Genomic DNA, 20,219 nt, shown 5'->3' with positions numbered 1-20,219 from the left:
GTCCAAAGAGACTGATGAAAGATGCTCAAGAATGGAACATGCGGGGCACCTGGGGGCTCAGTCGGTTGAGTGTCTGACTCAATTTCAGCTCAGGTCATGATCTCACATGCGTGGGATCTAGCCCCACATCAGGTTCCATGCTGAACGTGGATCCTGCTTGGGGTTCTCTCTTTCCCTCTGCCTCTCCCCCACTCGCCTGCACACAGCATGCTATCTTTCTCTCTCAAATAATAATAAAATAATAATAATAATAAAAAGAATGCAATGTGGTTAGTCAGTTGGAGTCAGTCTGACATCAGCAAACCAGGTTCTGGTCCCCTCTGTGGGTATTTAGGAAAACTGATGACACGGACACATTTTCAAAGTTGTGTCTCCCCATATATGTAACCACTACATCTATGCAAGTGTATTTGCATAAATATTCAAAGTTGTGTCTCCCCAGTAATAACCACTACATTTATGCAACACTTACTGTGCACCAGAGACTGTTCTAAGCATGGAGTATAAGAGAGAGAGAGGGCACCTGGGTGGCTCAGTCAGTTAAGTGTCTAACTCTTGATTTCAACTCAGGTCATGATCTCTGGTTGGTGAGATGGAGCCCCGTGTCGGGCTCTGGGCTGACAGTGCGGAGCCTGCTTGGGATTCTGTCTCTCCCCCTCTCTCTGCCTCTCCCCCAACTTGTTCTCCTCTCTCTCTCTCTCTCTCTCGCTCTCAAAATAAATAAACATTTTTAGAAAGAGAGAGAGAGACTGTGTGTGTGTGTGTGTGTGTGTATGTGTGTGTATGTGTGTGTGTGTTTGAGTGTATGTCACAGAATCTTCACAACAATCCTCTGAGGAAGCTACTATTATTACCCTTTACAGATGGAAAATTAAGGCCCAAGTTTACACTGCTTAGAAGGGGCAGACCTGGTCTTTATACTCAGGCCATCTGAACTCTGGGGACTGTGCTTCTAATTGCTACACTCTACTGCCTGGAATGGACATTCACCCAAGCAGGACACCAGTTGGAGATCCCACCTCAAGTCATTTCCCTGAAGTACCACCACACAAAATGTTGTCTTGTATTTTTCAGGTGATCCTATGGCCTTAAGATTTTTCAGACTTACGGTGTCTGCAGCCTACTCTGGCAGAGCTCCTGTGTCACTTTGAGAAGTTCAGAGATTGAACTGGTCACTTAATTAGGCAAAAGCACAAGTGTAACTTCCTGTTCCCTGGGAAACACTGCCCTGAGCACTAAGAACTTACAAAGGTAAAGAGGGAATGGCCATTGTACTCAGACAGTGCTGCAGACTGAATTGTATACCCTCAAATTCACATGTTGAAGCCCTAACCTTTAATGTGATAATATTAAGAGATAGGAACTTTGGGGGTAATTAGGTTTAGATGAGGTCATAGGGTGGGGTCCTCATGATGGCATCAGTGCCCTTAGAAAAAGACATACCCAAGAGTCTCTCTCTCTCTCTCTCTCTTTCTCTCTCTCTCCCATATGTGAGGACACAGTGAGAAAGTGGCCATTTGTAACCCAAGGAGAGAGTATTCACCAAAAACCAACAAAGCTGGCACCTTGATCCCCAACTTGCAGCTGTAGAACTATGAGAAAATAAATTTCTGTGTTTTAAACCACCCAGTCCATGAATTTTGTTATGGCAGCCCAAGCTAAGATAGACACAGACAGTATTTAATGACAGAAATAGGACAGGCATTCATATCTGTGTATTCACAGGAGAGATTCAGACAGGAGCAAGAAATCCTATTTAGAGATTCTACCAAATACTTTGGTAGAAGTATTTATGTATCTTAATAGAACAGGTAAATAGGGAAGGATGGACGTTTGTCATTAAGGCAGATAATGATTATCCTTACTACTATTGCTACCACTTACTGAATATTTAACAAAACATTTTCTCATTTAGTCCTCAAACAACCCTATGGAAAATTAAAATAGACAGACTAGGTAACTTCCCCAGAGCCCATAGCAGTAACCTCAGGACAAAGACTAGACTTTAGCTCTGACTACAAAGCCGCTGCCTCTGCCCTGATCATGGAGAAGGTAGCAGGACAGGTCTGGGTTTTGCTGGCAAAGCTTCCAGAGAAGCTGAAACTTAGGAGAGCAGAAAGCCAGCAAACAATGCCTAGATTCAAGGCTTTCAGAAAAAACAGTAAGATCCTCCTTTTTAGCTCCTGCCAAAACTAAGGAAAACAGCAGCTTCTTGTTTGATTCTCCTTTTTAAATCAATCCAGGGTGAATTAAAAAAAAAAAAAAAGCATCAACCAAAGTTGCACACAGAAAGGGCCATCGACCTCAAAAGATTCTAAAAGGAACTTTGATCAAAGATAATCACGTGCTTCGTTATTCTTCGTGGGTCACATTCCCTTTCAGGTAAGTGTGAAAACTGGTAATGACTTGATGCTTAAAATTTAGTGACAGTGTATAATATCAAGATTTGGAGTTTAAAATCTAAAGTACTATATTCTCCTTCCACTCAGAAAAATCTGTACTCTTAAGGTACTTCGTAGAGAACTGAAAAGTTTGGTTAACTCCTACTGAGCCATTGTGGTATGACTATATTTTTTTTCTGAAGCTGTCTGCTCATTTGAGCATTTTGTTCTCAGAAACAGCCCAATAGTTAAGAAAAATTGTCCTACCAATCAGTAAAGGCATTCTTTTTCAACCATCTGGCAGGCTTTTAAAATGGATCTTTTTTTTTTTACCCAGCCAAATGATTTTAACACAATCTTATACCAGATGTCTTCTGTTTTTGAACAAATCATAATAGAAAGCAATTTCTGTCTCTCCACCAAGGTATAAATAGTGAATAATCTTGGCTCCATTTGAAGTGTAATGCAACAAACTGGGGTATCCTAAACTCTAAGACACTATTCATTTTTTCTTTCAGTTTCCTTATGGATATTTTCTATTTCCCAAGAGTATTCTAAAGAATAAGGAAAATGATACATTCAGAGATAAACAGACAACAAATGTTGGCTCTATCTGTTTTGTTATAAGAATAAGTTTACCTTGGGGGTGACTGCATTGCTCAGTCAGTTAAGTGTCTGACTTCGGCTCATGTCGTGCTCTCATGGTTTGTGGGTTTGAGCCCCATGTCAGGCTCTGTGCTGACACCTCAGAGCCTGGAGCCTGCTTTGGATTCCGTGTCTCCCTCTCTCTTTGCCCCTCCCCTGCTCATTCTCTGTCTCTCTATAGAATAAATAAACATTAAAAAATTTTTCTTAAAAAGAATAAGTTTACCTTGGGAATTATAAATAATTCATAAATGTGAGTAGAATTCAATCCTATAATCAAATATGCCTTAAGAAAATGTTCAGCTGATTAGCATTTAAAGATATGCATAATTTTTATTTCTCTGCATGAGAATTAAGCCAACTCAAATTTATATTAAGTGTACTTGTTAAATTTTTACACAAATTACTTTTTATGTAATTTCATATTTAAATGACTTTGTTAATGTAATTTCATATTTCAAATGACTTATATCCCTCCTCTTTATTGTTTAATGTTTATTTATTTATTTTGATAGCGAGAGAGAGAGAGAGAGAGAGAGCGAGTGCAAGCAGGGGAGAGGCGGGGCGGCGGGGGGGGGGGGGCGGGTAGAGAGAATCCCAAGCAAGTTCCATACTCAACAACACAGAATCTGACGGGGGCTCCATTTCACAACTGTGAAATTCTGACCTGAGCCGAATCAAGAATTGGATGCTCAACCTACTGAGCCATCTAGGCGTCCATCCCTCCTCTTTCCAAAAGGATTCAAAGTAGATTAAAGCAAAAGATATAAGAGAGAAAAGGAGAAAATTTCCAGACAACTAAAAAAACAAAAAACAAACAAACAAAAAACATTTTTATTACAATAAAACACTTTGATGCTACTAAAATTCAAATTTGGTTTTGTATGTCCTCAGAATAAGGTCCAATACATGATAGATAGAATACTAAATCAGGTGGCTGCCATTTTGCCATTATTACACAGAAAGAAACATGTCAACTCTTTAAAGAAGAATTTTTCCTGGCACTAAGTTCAAACCAAGAGTTTATAGGTTAAGGAAAGAGAATTGGTGAATTTAAAAAAAAAGAAAAAAAGGCACAGATACTCATAGAGACCCTCTGAATAATCTTCAAAACATAAACCAGAATGTCTCTAGGGAGATGGACTATTATGACAACTTAAACATTCCAGAAGCTCCAAGATGACAGGATCACCTGCACAAAGATGCTAAAACAAAGACAGAATGGATATTATTTTCTTGGACCAGAGCAGGTAAAGATCACAAATTCTGAAGACTACAGGGTCCAGGCAGGTCGCAGAGGGTATGGATTGAGTGCAGCGTGATACATCAGGGGTGTGGTGGGGCCTGTGGCAAACAGAGAGAAGGCAGGTCCCCAGCAGACCCCCAGGTGTGTGTACCCAGCCCTAGAAGAAACATGACACCAAGAACACATTCTGTATGAGGAAACTCAGCCCATAGGCCATACATACAATTATGTTCCCAGTTGCAGGCAGAAACTTCTTGTGAAACACTTCACATCAGATACACTATCAACATTACACACAACATCAAAATGAGGTTTTAAGCACAGTATGCAGGACTTCCGTGCCATGAAGGATGTGGTGGGTCATGGCAAGGCAACTCATACAACTGGGAAAAGCAGATAAATTACTAAAACTCACACCTCTCTAGACATGGAAGAGCTATGGGAACAATGAGGATAAAATATGCTAAAATCACAGGAAGGGCCGATTCCTTCCCAGGTGATGTTGATAATCACTGACTTGAGAATGGAAGGCAAAAGTGCTAAACTCAAAATCTCCAAAGGGCCAAAATGAATCTCCTCCTCTTTCAGGGCAGAGATAGCCTACCAGGTGCTCAAGGGAAAACCTAAGACACTCAACACCTGAAGAACACGGATAAGCCTGTTCTGAAAAATACTCAGATATCATGTAACTCAATATTTTACCCCTGAAAATATTATCTTCTTTGACAAAACCCCCAAATTTAGAAACTATCAAGCCAATCAAGATAATGAACACATATCTCCACCACCCCTAAAAGCTAACTTGTTCCCCTTTGCAACCCTGTTATACAAAAATTCTTTTTTCAGTTAGGTTGCCGTGTAATTGCCACATAACTGCAGATTGCTTGCATATAAATGATATTTAACACCTCCAGCTTCACCTTGTTATCTTAATTAAGTTTCAGCAAGGCCCTTATCTTCCAGCTTTGAGTAGAAATCATCTCATTCCCTAAACTACTATTTTTCGCCTTTTCTACATAACAAATCCTATTGGCGACTGTTCTTATATAGGAAGTGATTCCAACATAGAAGGATGTCAACAGATATATCCTCACAGACGATCTCAAAAAATAAAAAGCAACTCTTTATAAAATACCTATGCATAAGCATTCAGTATACTACGATCATGACATTTTAGAACAAGAAGGCACTAATAATTGGACACAAATATTCAAAGAAACAGAAGTTCCTAGGCAAATTAGGCCCCATACTCAATAGTTCATAAAATAATTTACTTAAAAGGTACTAATCCCCACCACCACTACCCCCCCACATACCTCCTTGAAGATCACTTCTAAAGAAAATTTCTGAGTTCTGAGTTTACACCCTCAATTGTATTGTGAATATCAGAATATCTCCCTGGAATCTAAACACTTTAATATTCAAGGAACAGAATTGTTTGAAACAAATCTTTTATGATCATATATTTTTTAACATAAAGACCTTATAAAAACTGAAGAATGATTTGTATAGGGAGCATCACATGAAATAATATAATTGATCAGGCAACAAAAGGTCTGGCCACAAGATACAGACAAGATCGTGCAGATTTTACTAGAAGACGTCAGTGGCATCATAGCAAATCTCTGGTGATGCATGAGTTGTGGCAATTCCCAGTTGTTGGGGAATAAAGGGAGGTAATAACTCTGTGTGTGTGTGTGTGTGTGTGTGTGTGTGTGTGTGTGAGAGAGAGAGAGAGAGAGAGAGAGACTGAGAGAGAGAGAGAGAGAGAGAGACTGTGAGACTGATAAGCTTTTTGAAAAGTTAAAATATCTTTAAACAATGTAGGAAATTTCTTAGTCTGGAACCAAACAGTCCCAGACATTCAGAGAACATTATCTTCTACTGAAGTCTAATTCCTAGTTGATGAGTTTTCCTTTCTGAGAATACTCATACAGCTACTTGGCACTGCTTTCAAAGTGAGTTTTTGTGCCTGGTTTATTCTTGTATCTCCCAGACCGAACAGTCTGTATCAGAACTTTGTTAGGTGAGAAGTGACAGACTTAATCAGTGTAGAAGAGGAGAATAAGCACAGTGGAGATCACAAACACATAAACTTATGAAACAGAGCTGTTGCTTTCAAACCAGGCACTTGTATTTCATTTGCTCATTTAAAAATGGTGAGATGGAGGCACCTGGGTGGCTCAGTCAGTGAAGTATCCGACTCTTGATTTCATGGTTTGTGAGATCAAGCCCTGTGTTGGGCTCTGTGCTGACCGCATGGAGCCTGCTTGGGATTTTCTCTCTCTCTCTCTCTCTCTCACTCTCTCTCTCTCTCTCTCTCTCTCTCTCTCTCTCTCCCTCACTGCCTCTCTCTTTCTCCCTCTCCTACTGCCTTTCCCGCTCATGCTCACACACTCTCTCTCAAAATAAATAAACATTTTCTTAAAATGGTGAGATCGGGGCGCCTGGGTGGCGCGGTCAGTTAAGTGTCTGACTTCAGCTCAGGTCATGATCTCGCGGTCCATGAGTTCGAGCCCCGCGTCGGGCTCTGTGCTGACTGCTCAGAGCCTGGAGCCTGTTTCGGATTCTGTGTCTCCCTCTTTCTCTGCCCCTCCCCTGTTCATGCTCTCTCTCTGCCTCAAAAATAAATAAACATTAAAAAAAATTTTTTTAATGGTGAGATAGCATTGCAGTCATAGTAGGAAAGAAGGACAGTAAAGAGGAAAGGAAGCACACCAAATCAATCATGCAGAGAAGCATAATGGTTACAGCATGGCAGAGCCAGACTCTGGTTTTAACGTTGACACTAATACATATATGGATAAACTTAACTTACAAATTACTTAATCTTGCTTCTTGTGTAAATTGGAAGTATATCAGCATCTACTTCATAGGATCATTTTGAGGATTAAATAAGTTAATGCAAAGAACAGTGCCTGGCATATTGCATTATACAAATAGTCATTGCTATTATTGTTATCCAATATTCGTTTTATATTAATTTGTATTTAACATCCAAATAATTGGAGAAAACTAGGTGAAAATAAAATGATTTGTTGGAAACAGAAACCCAACTCAAATTGGACTTTTTTTAAAACAGAAATTATGCTCAGAGAGCTTTGGGAAGGGCTGTATCTCATGAAACACGGGACAAGAAGGTGCTTGGGTGATCCTTGGTAAACAGTGGAACCATAGACGACTCAAACACCCCCAGACTCTCTCCTTCATTCTTCAGAACAGCTTCCCTCTTTCTCTTTCTCTTTGCAAAGCGGCTTCCTCCTCTCTGAAACCCTGCTGGGAAACACGGGGCTGACACGTCACAAGCCTTATGTCCTAAATTCCAGAAACTCAGAGAATGATATACTTTTCTCAGTTCCAGTTTTAAAACCTTCCCAGGGAAGGTTTCCCATTGCCCATTCCCAAGGCAGCTCCATAAAGGTCCAGATGGGCGAAGGACAGAATAGCTCCAAGGACATGCCTAAGCACTCTTGAACATCTTTAAAAATGTTTTTACATAAAAAGGAGATTATTTAACAGCAGAAATAAACTTCTCCCTCTGAATCAGTCCCTGCCATCTTCTCTGCCAGGATCCCTCCATCGGCTTTTCTTCTCGAGCTCAGTTAAGGCTCTAAGAGCAAAAGAAACTCTCCCAACTTCCTGATACTTTCCCACACTTGAAACAGAACTGTGTTTGTGTGATGTTCATTTCTGAATGAGTCTTGCTTGTTGTGTATACTTGTTTGGTCTAGATTCCAAATCTAGATGCCTAAGTTAGAGGAATCTCATTCTTGGTTTTAACCACAAGTTTGGGTTTTTAAGTTGCAACTTAGAAAATCATATCATTGGATTCTTGTAATTGAAATGTTGTGGCTATGTATCGTAAACTCCGAAAAAGAGTTTTCATAAGCAAAAATTACTTTATACTCTGAAAGTTTGCTGTGATCTGTTTAACATGCGGGTATGTGTGTGCATGTGTGCATGTATTTTTTATGACATTCTCAGCACTTCAATTTTCATTAGAAAAACGTTTCCTTCAAAATAATTCCTGATATGCGATAGAGAAGACACTGCTGTTCTCTTGTATGTCCAGCTTCATGTGCGTTGAACCCACAAAAGTGGTTCAACAAATAACTGTTTTTAAAAAAATTAGAGTGAATGAGTAAATGAATGGTTGAATGGGGGGAAAAAGGTAAACTCTCTCTAATCCTGTTAGTTACAATTCAAAAGCTACCATGTCAGGAATAAGAGGAAAAAGAAGGGCAGTTGGGCAGGAAGGTTAGTGTTCTAAATTGAAAGCAACTTTAGAACCAAGTGCAGTGAGTGATTCTTAACTAGATCTCGTTTTGGGGAGAAAAAAAATAGCTGTATAAAACAGTAGGATATAATGGGGAAAATAATTTGAATATGGGCATTTAGTAATATAAGACAATTAGATTAATTTTAAGTAGATGCTACAATGGTTACAGAAGAAGTATTTGGGATAAGTAGGATGTTTAGTATTTATATTACAGTATCTTTACAAATAAAAGAGGAAACAAATACAGCAAAAGTTTATGGTATGTGTATATAAGGGAAAGAAGCTACCAAAAACAAAGGTGCATAAGTAGTTCTAAAAGTACTTTCAATCCTTGAGGCCTTTTGTTAGCAGGTACAAAATACTCCTTCCTTTTTTTATCCATGAAGAGAAACTATGGGCCCTTTCAATATGACACCAACCCAATTTTCCAGTATTTTTTAAAGTTTTATCCTTGATCTTTTTATCCTTTTAAACTTTTATACTTAACACAAATCGTTCTTGTGACTCATTCTTTCACAAAAAGATAAAATTTGGGGCTGTTCACTCCTGTATCCTCTCGGAATATCCTCTACTCTCATCTCAACTTATCCTTCCACTTACGGCCCAAGTGAAGCACCATCTTGTCTGCTAACCAGTCCGTGTTGGAAGAATCTCTCACTGCCCTACCCTTCTAGATTCACAGTGTTAACACTTTGAAGAGCATTAGGAAACAGCTGGGGATGCTTCCAAACTGTACAACCCCAAAACCACACCTCAAGAGACTGGCATTCAGTAGGTAGAGATTAGAGCCAAGACATCCGTGTTTTTATTAAGTGCCCTAGGTAGTTTTGATGCAGGTGCTTCAAGCACTTCATGTTTAAACAAATGCTTGTCTACATACTTTGGAACTTTCCTAATTGTTTTGAGTGCATGTTTTCCCCATCATAGGTTTAACAACCTTAAAAACAAAAATCATGGGGCACCTGGGTGGCTCAGTTAGTTGAGCATCTGACTCTGGATTTTGGCTCAGGTCATGATCTCACATTTGGTGAGTTCAAGTCCCACACTGAGCTCTGAGCTGACAGTGAGGAGCCTGCTTGGTATTCTCTCTCTCCCTCTCTCTTTCTGTCCCTCTCCCACTTGTGCATGTGCCCTCTCCCTCAAACATTTTTTTTAAAAATCACAACTTATATATTTCATGATCAAGAATATGGCAGGCACAGTATCCTGTATATACTATGCAATATTACATATTTGTTAGGAAAAGAATTTAGAGCTAGTAGGAAATTATAATCATTCTTAATATTTCTATAAATATTATCTTTGTTGATTTCTTTAAATATTTGAATTTTCTGTACTAGTTCCCAAAGATAAAAAAAAAAAAAAGAAATAAAGAAAAACCCACAGTGCGTTTGTAACTTTAGGTTATATATATACACACGGACTGTTATTGCTAGGAGTTGTACTTATGTGGGTTTTTCTTTATATATATATATATATGTGTGTGTGTGTGTGTGTGTATATATATATATATACACGTGTATATATATACAAAGTCATAGAATTACATTTAAATCTAAATTCCATTTAAATCACACATCTTAGTATTTACTAATAGCATCAATCTTTCTCTAGAAGAGCTGTATATTTGGTAACCTTTAGAAACTATGACTTCTTCAATTATGGATGAAATATATAAAAATATATATTATATATGTATATTAATATGTTAAATATATATCATTTCCTCCACAATTGAAGAAATCATATTTCCTAAAGTATACCAATAATATACAGACACACCCATACACAGACACATATATACACACATATATACATAAATGTACAAAGAAAGAGAGGAGTTGACCTTAGCTAATTAACATATGACGTAAATGTGGTAATGAATCTGAAGTAATTAGCCTCCTGGTATTCCACACCCTACGTGTTATGGGTTCAAAAATGTCAGTTAGCTTAAACACCAGGGAAAACTAGAGAAAGGCCTGTAGACAAGTTGATATTTATCCTCATCTATCCATTTTTTTCCATGTACTCCCTATTCTTTTTTTTTTTTTTTTTTTAATTTAGTGCTTTGTTCTACTCCATAGTATTTGTTGTTTGGTTTTATTTCATTCTTAGTATTAGGGCATTTAGTGGGTATTTTTATGATCCTTATGCTTCCTCCTTTTATATCTTAATCTTTAGGAAGGACTGTAAAACAACAGGCAAAAAGTCTCATAGGATTAACATTTTTTTCTTATTTAAAAACAAATTTTTTTTAATGTTTATTTATTTTTGAGACAGAGAGAGACAGAGCATGAACGGGGGAGGGGAAGAGAGAGAGGGAGACACAGAATCCAAAGCAGGCTCCAGGCTCTGAGCTGTCAACACAGAGCCCAATGCGGGGCTCGAACTCATGAACCATGACATCATGACCCAAGCCAAAGTTGGTCTCTCAGTCAACAGCCACCCAGGAGCCCCACCTCCATTCTTAATATTATTGTCCCCTATCCTACATGACTATGAGGGTAACATTCTCTGTTTATCTTGCTTTAGGTTTGTTGAGTTTCATGAACTATAAATTATTGTTTTCCATGAAATTTGAGGAAGTTTGGGCCATTATTTCTTCAAATACTTTTTCTGATTTTTTTCTCTTCCCTTTCCTTATGGAATTCCACTTCCATATGTTAGATTGCTTCGGAATGCCCCAGAAGTTTTTGAGGTTTTGTTCATTTTTCTTTAATCTCCTCCCCCCACCATTCTTATATTTATGTAATTTCTATTGATCCTTTTTCGAATTCACTAATTATCTCTTACTCCATTTCTGATCTTTTGTTAAACCCATCTAGCAGTTTTTTAAATTTTAGTTACTTTATTTTTCAGGTCTAGAACTTAATTTTTATATAGTTACCACTTGCCTGTCAAGAAATATTTGAATATATTTTCTTTCAATGTTTAAAAAAATTTTTTTTTTAACGTCTGTTTTTGAGAGACAGAAAGAGACAGAGCATGAGCAGAGGAAGGGCGGAGAGAGAGAGAGGGAGACACAGAATCTGAAGCAGGCTCCAGACTCCAAGCTGTCAGTACAGAGTCTGACACAGGGCTCGAACTCACGAAACTCAAGATCATGACCTGAGCCAAAGTCGGAGGCTTCATGGACTGAGCCACCCAGGTGCCTCTCTTTTAATCTTTAAAACATATTTATAATAGCTACTTGGAAGGCTTTATCTAGTAAATCCAACACCTGGGCCATCTCAGGGTCAGCTTCTATTGGCTACCTTTTTTTCCCAAGTATGGGTCACAATTTCCTGTCTTCTTGCACATCTTATAAATTTTTGTCTGAAAACTGGCATTGTAGACAATATGATATAGGTATTCATAGTGCTGTTTTGTTCTTCTGAGAATTATTGGAGCTTTATTTTCCTAGGCAGTTAACTTGCCTGGTATTTAACTAAAAATATAGCTTCCCCCTATGGAACACAGCCTGTGGTTTCTTACTTCTTTCTTACAGATCCCTGTAAGACTCCCTGTTGCCACAAAATTCTCTGTTAAGCCAAAACTTGGGGCAGAGATGAGACTCACTTTCTGTGATTTCTTGCTTCTAGGGACTCTTCCCTATTTTCCAGTTGCTATTCTGCATTGGGGTTCCATATCATCATATCTCAAATCCGCCCAGCTTCAGCTTTCTGCCACCTGTGCTGTGCACAGTTGAAAATTGCACTCAGTTAAGAAAAGCATCCAAATCACAGATCTGGATCTAAATACTTATATTTTTCAGACTTCTTCTAGCGTCTGTTTAATTTTCATCAAGCCTCTTGTCTGTACGTATGTAGTTCAGCAGCCAACCATGGATTTGGACAGTTTATGCTCTGAATTTGTCTTACTTCTAAGTTTTGTGCTGTCCAAGTTTTCCTTTAAATTTCTAGCTGTTTCCCAATCCCAAACTCTGATCTTGATATCATTAGCTAGTAAGGCTGCAATTTATTTCCACAGCCATATCTGTGAGAGTTGGGTCTCACCCTGGGACCATAAGCTGCAAACGCAATTCTTACACATTCCAGTTACAGGTTTTTAAAACCCTGCCAGTTACACATTTCTGTTTACTTTAAATGCCTTCTAGTGTCTTTATATAGATTTTTTAATCCAGTATTTTACAGTTACCTGCAACTGTTTTACCGTCTGCCTTTAAGTACATTCTTTTTTGAGCTACCATCTATCATACATCTAATAGTGCCACAACATGTGCTAATAAGTTACATGAGATACGCTTACCTAATACAGCAATCCCATTAGATTTATGTTAAGACTGAGATCAAACAGGTTTGCTAACTTGCCCAATGTCATTTAATTAATAAGTCTAGGATTGGGAATTTAACTCAGACCTCTATGACTCCAGCAATATCTTCTTTATAATCAATAATGGTAATTGTTTAATGCCTTCTTACTGGGTACCTGGCACAGTCTCAGGAGCTTAGGGTAATTCATTAATCAACACATTTATTCCTCACAATAAGCCAGTGAAAGTGATACTATTGTCAACCCACTTACAGATGAGAAAACTTAGCTACAGTTTACATTGTCTGAAGTCATACCGATATTAAGTGCTATTGCTCAGATTCACATGTAGGTAATCTTGCTCTATACTCAAGAACAAATTAGACTTGGATCCTATATGCTTCCTGCAATTGAAACAAGATAGATTAGATATACCTATAAAGATAATTGGCTATAACTTTTTAAACTGTAAGTTGTTATAAAAATGACATCTGTATCATCCAGAAATTGACATTAAAATCAAGAGTATTATAAAATAACAGAATGTCAGAGCTATACAGTTATTAATATCAATTAATATAGATTTTTCAAAATCTTTATAACTCATTCATTCAAATAAATATACTTTAAAACAACTACATAAAGACATGTTTTTAAATATATAACAGGTTAAGGTTTTTTAAAAATAGTTTTATTTTATTTTTTTATTTTTATTGATTTACTTTTTAAGTAGGCTTCACCCCAGTGCTAAGCCCAATGTGGGGCTTGAACTCATAGCCCTGAGACCAAGACCTCATCTGAGACCAAGAGTCAGGCACTTAACCAACTGAGCCACTCAGGTCCCCCGAAAATAGTTTTTATTTTAAATCCAAATGATATACTTTTATAATATCTGAAAACTCTTTTCTAAATTAAGTGTATACAAAAATGTCAATTATTTAAATGTTGCTTTTGCATATAGTTTTTCCAAACACAAGCACCATCCCGATCATCACCATTACCACTATAGCATTTCTTTGGAAACCTGTTTTTTAGCCAGAATTTCACACATGACTTTTCAGTTGGATACTTAAATTCCACTATTAGTCATGAGTCATTCTACGAGTGACAATAAAATTGAAAAATTATTACTGTAATGTAAACTCAACAATTTTATTTAAAAAATAAACTCCAGTCACTTTTGAGAAAGCTTATTTTAGGTGGGGAAACCACTGAAAATCAACTTTTCCAAGAGGTAGTAGTCTATGTAAATCAAGAACTAGGGAAGTGGCAACTTAAGTGACAACTTAAGGCAATTGCTAAATTTTGGATCTCCTAGAATAGACTCTTCAGATAAGTTTAAAGACTCCCCCAGGTGAGTAATCTGGTTCAGGTAACTATTTTCCTAATGTACACATAGCAACAATTTTCATCGGTGGAGTGCCCAAAATGACATAGTCACTTTTTCCCTCATTCTACCTGAGCCCATGAGGCAGATTGTGATCAGATAAATTATTTCCATGATTGCCAAATGCTTTTCATTTCCAACAAGGAAATGACTAAGGAAACTAGTAAGAGAAATACAAAGAATTATAACACACTGGAAAAGTGTTAGTTAAGCTTCTTGACCCAGTAGGCTCCACCACAAAATCAAAGCAGGAAATCCTCAGAAGAAATCAACCCTAGTCAACACTTACTATAAGTAAATCCAAATCAGATTAATTAGAGCATTTACTCCACGTAGAGTACCTCTAACCTTTGGTTTTATGACATGACATTTAAAAAGCAATAAAATGGGTAAGACCTTAAACTGTGAGTTGGCTGAAATTATTTTGACCAATTCCATTTTATTTCCTGCCACATATCATTTCTCATTCTTGCAAAAGTAGTTGCTTAAAAAAATATATCTAACGGGGCGCCTGGGTGGCTCAGTCGGTTAAGCGGCCGACTTCGGCTCAGGTCACGATCTCGCCGTCCGTGAGTTCGAGCCCCGCGTCGGGCCCTGTGCTGACAGCTCAGAGCCTGGAGCCAGTTTCAGATTCTGTGTCTCCCTCTCTCTCTACCCCTCCCCTGTTCATGCTCTGTCTCTCTCTGTCTCAAAAATAAATAAACGTTAAAAAAAATTTTTTTTTAAATATATCTAACAACATGTTAAAAAAACAACTATAAGCCCTCCAGGGTGCTTTTTTTTTCCCCCATCATCCAAAAAAATATAATTAAAAACCTTCAATTGCAATATTCATAAAAGAATCATGAAAATAGTCCTTGAAGCCAATTACCTCCCCTTTCCTAGAATGTCTTAGTCTCAAAGGGTTCTCAATTCATCTCCACCGGGTAAGAGTTGTCGATATTGGTAAAATAACAAACAAACAAGAGTTCATTCCAGGAGTAACTGCACTTGAACCACAGCAAGAACAGACTACAAGTTAAAGGTCCTTCCAGATTCAAAGAAATAAAATCTCACTTCTGGGATGTAGACACTATGACAGAAGAGTGAGTGAGATCTCTTTTCTGAGCAAAGAGTATTTCTCAGTATCTTCTTCAAACACACCATGTGGGCGCCACTCTGTTAGTCATTAGCCTGACCAACACAGGACCTACTGGTAAAATCTGATTTTGCTTTGGGCCTATTTGTCACTCTACTCGTGGTCAAAGAAGAAAATCTTGAGAATTTTGACTATTTCTGAAACGTAATATAAACAAAATGAGACGGGAAAGAAGAACAGAGAAGCAGTTGATGGTTGAAATGAGATCCTGGAACATAGTGCCGCAACGAAATAAACTGCTAAATTGCAACTACAGTACCCCACAGAGAAAATTTCAACTAGTGCTCTGGTAAACAAAAGCCACATTAGCCACTCTGTCACCAACATGTTACCAGATGCTCAGTTCTTATCTCATTACGTCTCAAGAGATGTTATACGTGAAAATATTTCACTCACTTAAAAACAGCAATCAGTAGGGAAATCCTACTGGTTGGCTTCATAGAAATATATTTTACAGCCAACTCAGCTGTAATAAACCTATTCTACAAAATAATATCTTTCTACCTATACCCTATATACTCTCATTACTATTCTTTGATTAGTAATATCACAAACTCTCGCACTTTGATTAACATTTTTCTCAAGGATTACCTCAACTGCCAGGAATGTAGAAATTCAAAGTCTTTCACATTGATACGCAAGTTTTGTTTGCGTAACTCACGGGAAAAGAAATGACAGCAGAGTCTAGAATGAAGTATATAAAAGCACCAGATGAAGTCTTAACACAACTCTCCTGCCAGCCTACCTGTTGGGTCACTTGACTTTCATCAGCTTTGAAGTGAGAAGGACACTGCCTAACCTCACAGACAAGGTATCTTGTGTGACTGAGCTCTCGACTGCTCTGAAACCCTGACACGTAGCCTCTGACTCAGTAAAAGTCCGTTTGGATGGTTTTTCTTTTTAAATTTTTTTAAACTTTTCATTTCTTTTCTGTATCATATGAGGGAAAGTCCAATGTTCTTTTTACATCTTTCTTACCAAATATAGCAAAACCATTTATACCAAAGCTAAAATGTACAACTCTGCCCACAGTCACAACTCTTTAACAGGCACACATTTGTTGAATTACCCTGCAGTGGAATTTCATAAAAGGAGAATGCAAATTTCAAAAAAAAAAAAAAACTGTGGTAAATATATTTAGCAAAAAACGCTTGAAATGATTGTCTAAAACAAAAGCAATTACAGAAAATTATTAATTTAATCCTTATGTCACTCTAGTTCAAAGAATGGAAAAATGTATTGATAATCTGAAAAGTCATTCTTCTACAAGAATTAAGAAACAACCAGTCATTACGGCACACCATTTCTACTCCCAGATGGCATGTCAGTGGAAATAAAAACAGAATTCGTTGAACATCTGTGGATCCTCTTTTTTAAAAAGCAGCTTTGAGGAGCTATCTAAGGGAATATTATTTTAAAATGTCATTTTAAAAAGGAGAGCATTTGAGTAAGAACATGTATCAGATTTCATTTTATTTATGAATTCTGAATTTTTGCTTTATCATAATGTCTTTCAAAGGGAAGCTGGGGGGCATGGTCATCGTCGAGTAAGGATTTCCTCTGGTGTCCTCAAATGAGAAAGTTTCCAGTCATTCCAGCAAGACTAACAATCAAGATTTTCTATCTGATGGTGAAAATGCAGATGGTTAAGGGTAGGAGAGATGAAGTTAGGAGCTTGACCAATCTCAGTGAATATAAATATAAATATAAATACGATTTTCTCCACTTTCCAGATGATAAGCTAATTTTTACTTATATAATTATTTACAATGATGCATACCACCTGGAAGTAATCCAACAAGAATATCTGGCATTTGAATAGAGTTAGTAGTCCATGTGTGAATTAATGGCACATCCACAAATAATGTAGTACTACCTAGAAAGCATTTTATTTTTTAAAAAATGTTTATTTAGAAAGACAGAGAGAGAGAGAGAGAGAAAGGGCAAGCCAGAGAGGGGCAGAGAAGGAGAAAGAGAATCCCAAGCAGGCTCCACGCTATCAGCACAGAGCCCAACAGAGGGCTGGAACTGACTGAGCCACCCAGGTGCCCCCATAAAGCATTTTCAATGCAAAGTGTTATATGAGAGTCTTTAAGAGTCTGTAATGTTTTAACTCAAGAGCTGAAATTAAATAATTAATCATGTTTGTGTATGTATAAATAATCTTGCTAAGATAGTTTTTATAAATTAATTCTGTCTCCTCCCCTCTCCCCCACCTCTCTGACCCTCCTAAATAGCCTAATGTATTCATTTAATTTGGAATGGCATTTTGGCAAAAGTTCTCCCCACCCACCCAATTCATAGTCAAGCCCCAAGGTGAATCGGTTTAGAAATCAGACTCATGAGGGAAGAGTATTTTATCTGCCAGGGCAACGTTCTGTGCTATTGTTTATAACTTTTTGTTGATAGTTACCCTGGAACACAAGAGGCCACAGTGGCCTCTGGAGAAATAAGATAAGCTTAATCATGAGTGATGAAACGCTGACATGGAATTGTAGAATATTTCAGTGATACCACAGATAATGTCCATTTTAACTTTCAGAGAAATACAACATTTTGTTCCTACAGTAATGATGAATAGTAAGAGGTTGTAAAGAGACAAAGTAAACAAGACATCAAGGTTTTATTTGGCAATTGACACTAAAAATAGTGATGTACACAGACATTATCCCCATTTTCAATATCTTTGGCAGAGATGCACCGCTATGGGTTCAGGTCTTATTCATTCATCTTTTTTTCTTTTTTTTCTATCAAACAAAAACTAGACATTTATTTTCTTTTTATGAAAAAACACAATGAACTTGTAGTATATGAACATCTTTAATATTCATTTCTTCTTTCTTATCACCTTCAGTTTCAGACTCCTTCCTCTGTCCCAACACTACAGTGATCAAATCATGACCATAGAGACCGAGAAAAATATTCAAGATATTGGAGACTCCGTGGAAACTTTTTTCTCTTGTGCAGATTGCTAATTCTCCATGGAAACAGTTTAATTTTTTTCAACAAACATTCACTGGCCTATGATAAGGTAACCATACTTTGCCGTGAAGAGAATTTTGCCTAAAATTTATTGTATACATTCAAAGTCTATCATATGACGACATCAATAAAGTGCCCCAGAGTTGAGAATATCTCAATATTTCTGAGGTAAAACATTTGATAACATTTTTAAGGCACTCATAGACCGAAAATCTCGTATCACTGAGGTAGTTCAATAAGTCATTTCTTATTACAGAAAAAAGTACACTTTTCAAAAAAATATGAGAAAACAAAATATAAATCCATGGTAAAAGTAGTCCTTATATGTTTCTCTTCAATGAACAAATATTTATTGAGATTCAACCAAATACAAAGCATTATGCTAGAAACCACGTGCAGAAGAAGGGAAGTGTCAGAAAGATTGAAAATATGCATTGCAACACTCCAAAATTCCAAAAGAATTTACAATGAGGGGGATTAAAATGGATGAAAGGCTAATTATTAATGTAAAGTAATATTATTTAGTGAATAAGAATATGCATTTGAATCCAGGTTTCACCAATTTCAGCTGGTGACCTTCATTCGAATTCTCTGGGATGTAGGGACACCTGGGTAGTTCAGTCAGTTAAGCGTCCGACTTCGCTCAGGTCATGATCTCACGGTCTGTGAGTTTGAGCCCCACATGGGGCTCTGTGCTGACAGCTCAGAGCCAGGAGCCTGCTTCAAATTCTGTGTCTCCCTCTCTCTCTGCCCCTCCCCACTTGCACTCTGTCTCTCTCTCTCACACAAAAATAAATATACATTTAAAACATTTTTTTTTAATTCTCTGGGATGTTTCCTCATCTGCAAAATGAGGATAAGAACAGTACCTTTCCCGTGAGGTTTGAGGATTAAATAAGATAATTCTCTTAGCACAATGCTCAGCACTTAATAAGCACTCAGTAAATGTTGTCTATTGTCATTAGGTGTCAAATGACCTATACAGACAAGATCCTAAGGACTTGGAAATGCAGCAGAAGTGCTACGAACAGAGCAGATAAGAACAGAGCAGATAAAAAGGAACTTCAAGCATGAGGGAGGAGTCCAGCTAGGACTGAAAGATGGTTAGGATCTGAATCGGCAGAGAAGACTGGGGTAGTATTGCAGTCTGGTGGAGTGGACCAAGGGACGAAGGATAGAACATCATATTTGCCAAACCAGTCTAACTAGAGTAGAAGGTATAGGCTGAGGTTTATTAGGATATAATATTGGAAAAGGAAGCAGAGGCCAAATTATGAGGCACTTTGAATAAGGGACAAAATAATCTGCACTTCATAGACAACAGGGAGTAATTAGAGGTTGCTGACTGCATATTATCAAAAATATTCACATAAATTTATGGAGTTTAGCTTTTGACAGCAAACTTTCTAAATTTTTTTTTAACGTTTATTCATTTTCTGAGAGACAGAGACAAAGCATGAGTGAGACAGACGCAGAGAGAGGGAGACACAGAATCCGAAGCAGGCTCCAGACTCTGAGCTGTTGGCACAAAGCCTGACGTGGGGCTCGATCTCATGAACTGTGAGATCATGACCTGAGCCAAAGTAGGACGCTCAACCAACTGAGCCACCCAGGTGCCCCTTGACAACACACTTTCAAAAATAATAACCAACATGGTAATTGGAGTAACATTCATTTAAAAGCATATGTAGATTTTCTAAAGTACGCTTCATATGTATGTCTCCACCCTATCACATTTCATTTTCAGATAGATGTACAGGGCTCTTTGACTTTTAATGTAAAAATGGAATAATTAATCTATTTTTACCTAAGATACTTAACATATCTGGCCTACTGTGGTCTAAGAAGAGGATAATACAATGGTAAACAGAAATTGCTTAATGAGTCAACTGTGTGTCTGGTCTTGAAAA

General features: G+C 37.5%; 1 long non-coding RNA gene across 1 annotated transcript; it reads left to right on the top strand.

Moving 5' to 3' along the window:
- Nucleotides 1-3,972: 3,972 nt before the first annotated feature.
- On the top strand, nucleotides 3,973-18,461 carry LOC122235750. The gene is made up of 2 exons (XR_006213782.1): nucleotides 3,973-4,276; nucleotides 18,182-18,461. It is a non-coding gene; the product is annotated as an uncharacterized LOC122235750 (long non-coding RNA).
- The last annotated feature ends 1,758 nt before the right edge of the window (nucleotides 18,462-20,219 follow it).

The sequence above is a fragment of the Panthera tigris genome, chromosome F3, assembly GCF_018350195.1.
Source record: "Panthera tigris isolate Pti1 chromosome F3, P.tigris_Pti1_mat1.1, whole genome shotgun sequence".
In the NCBI taxonomy this organism is placed as follows: domain Eukaryota; kingdom Metazoa; phylum Chordata; class Mammalia; order Carnivora; family Felidae; genus Panthera; species Panthera tigris.
The sequence above is the reverse complement of the archived record's forward strand: the minus strand, read 5'-3'. Positions and strand labels throughout refer to the sequence as shown.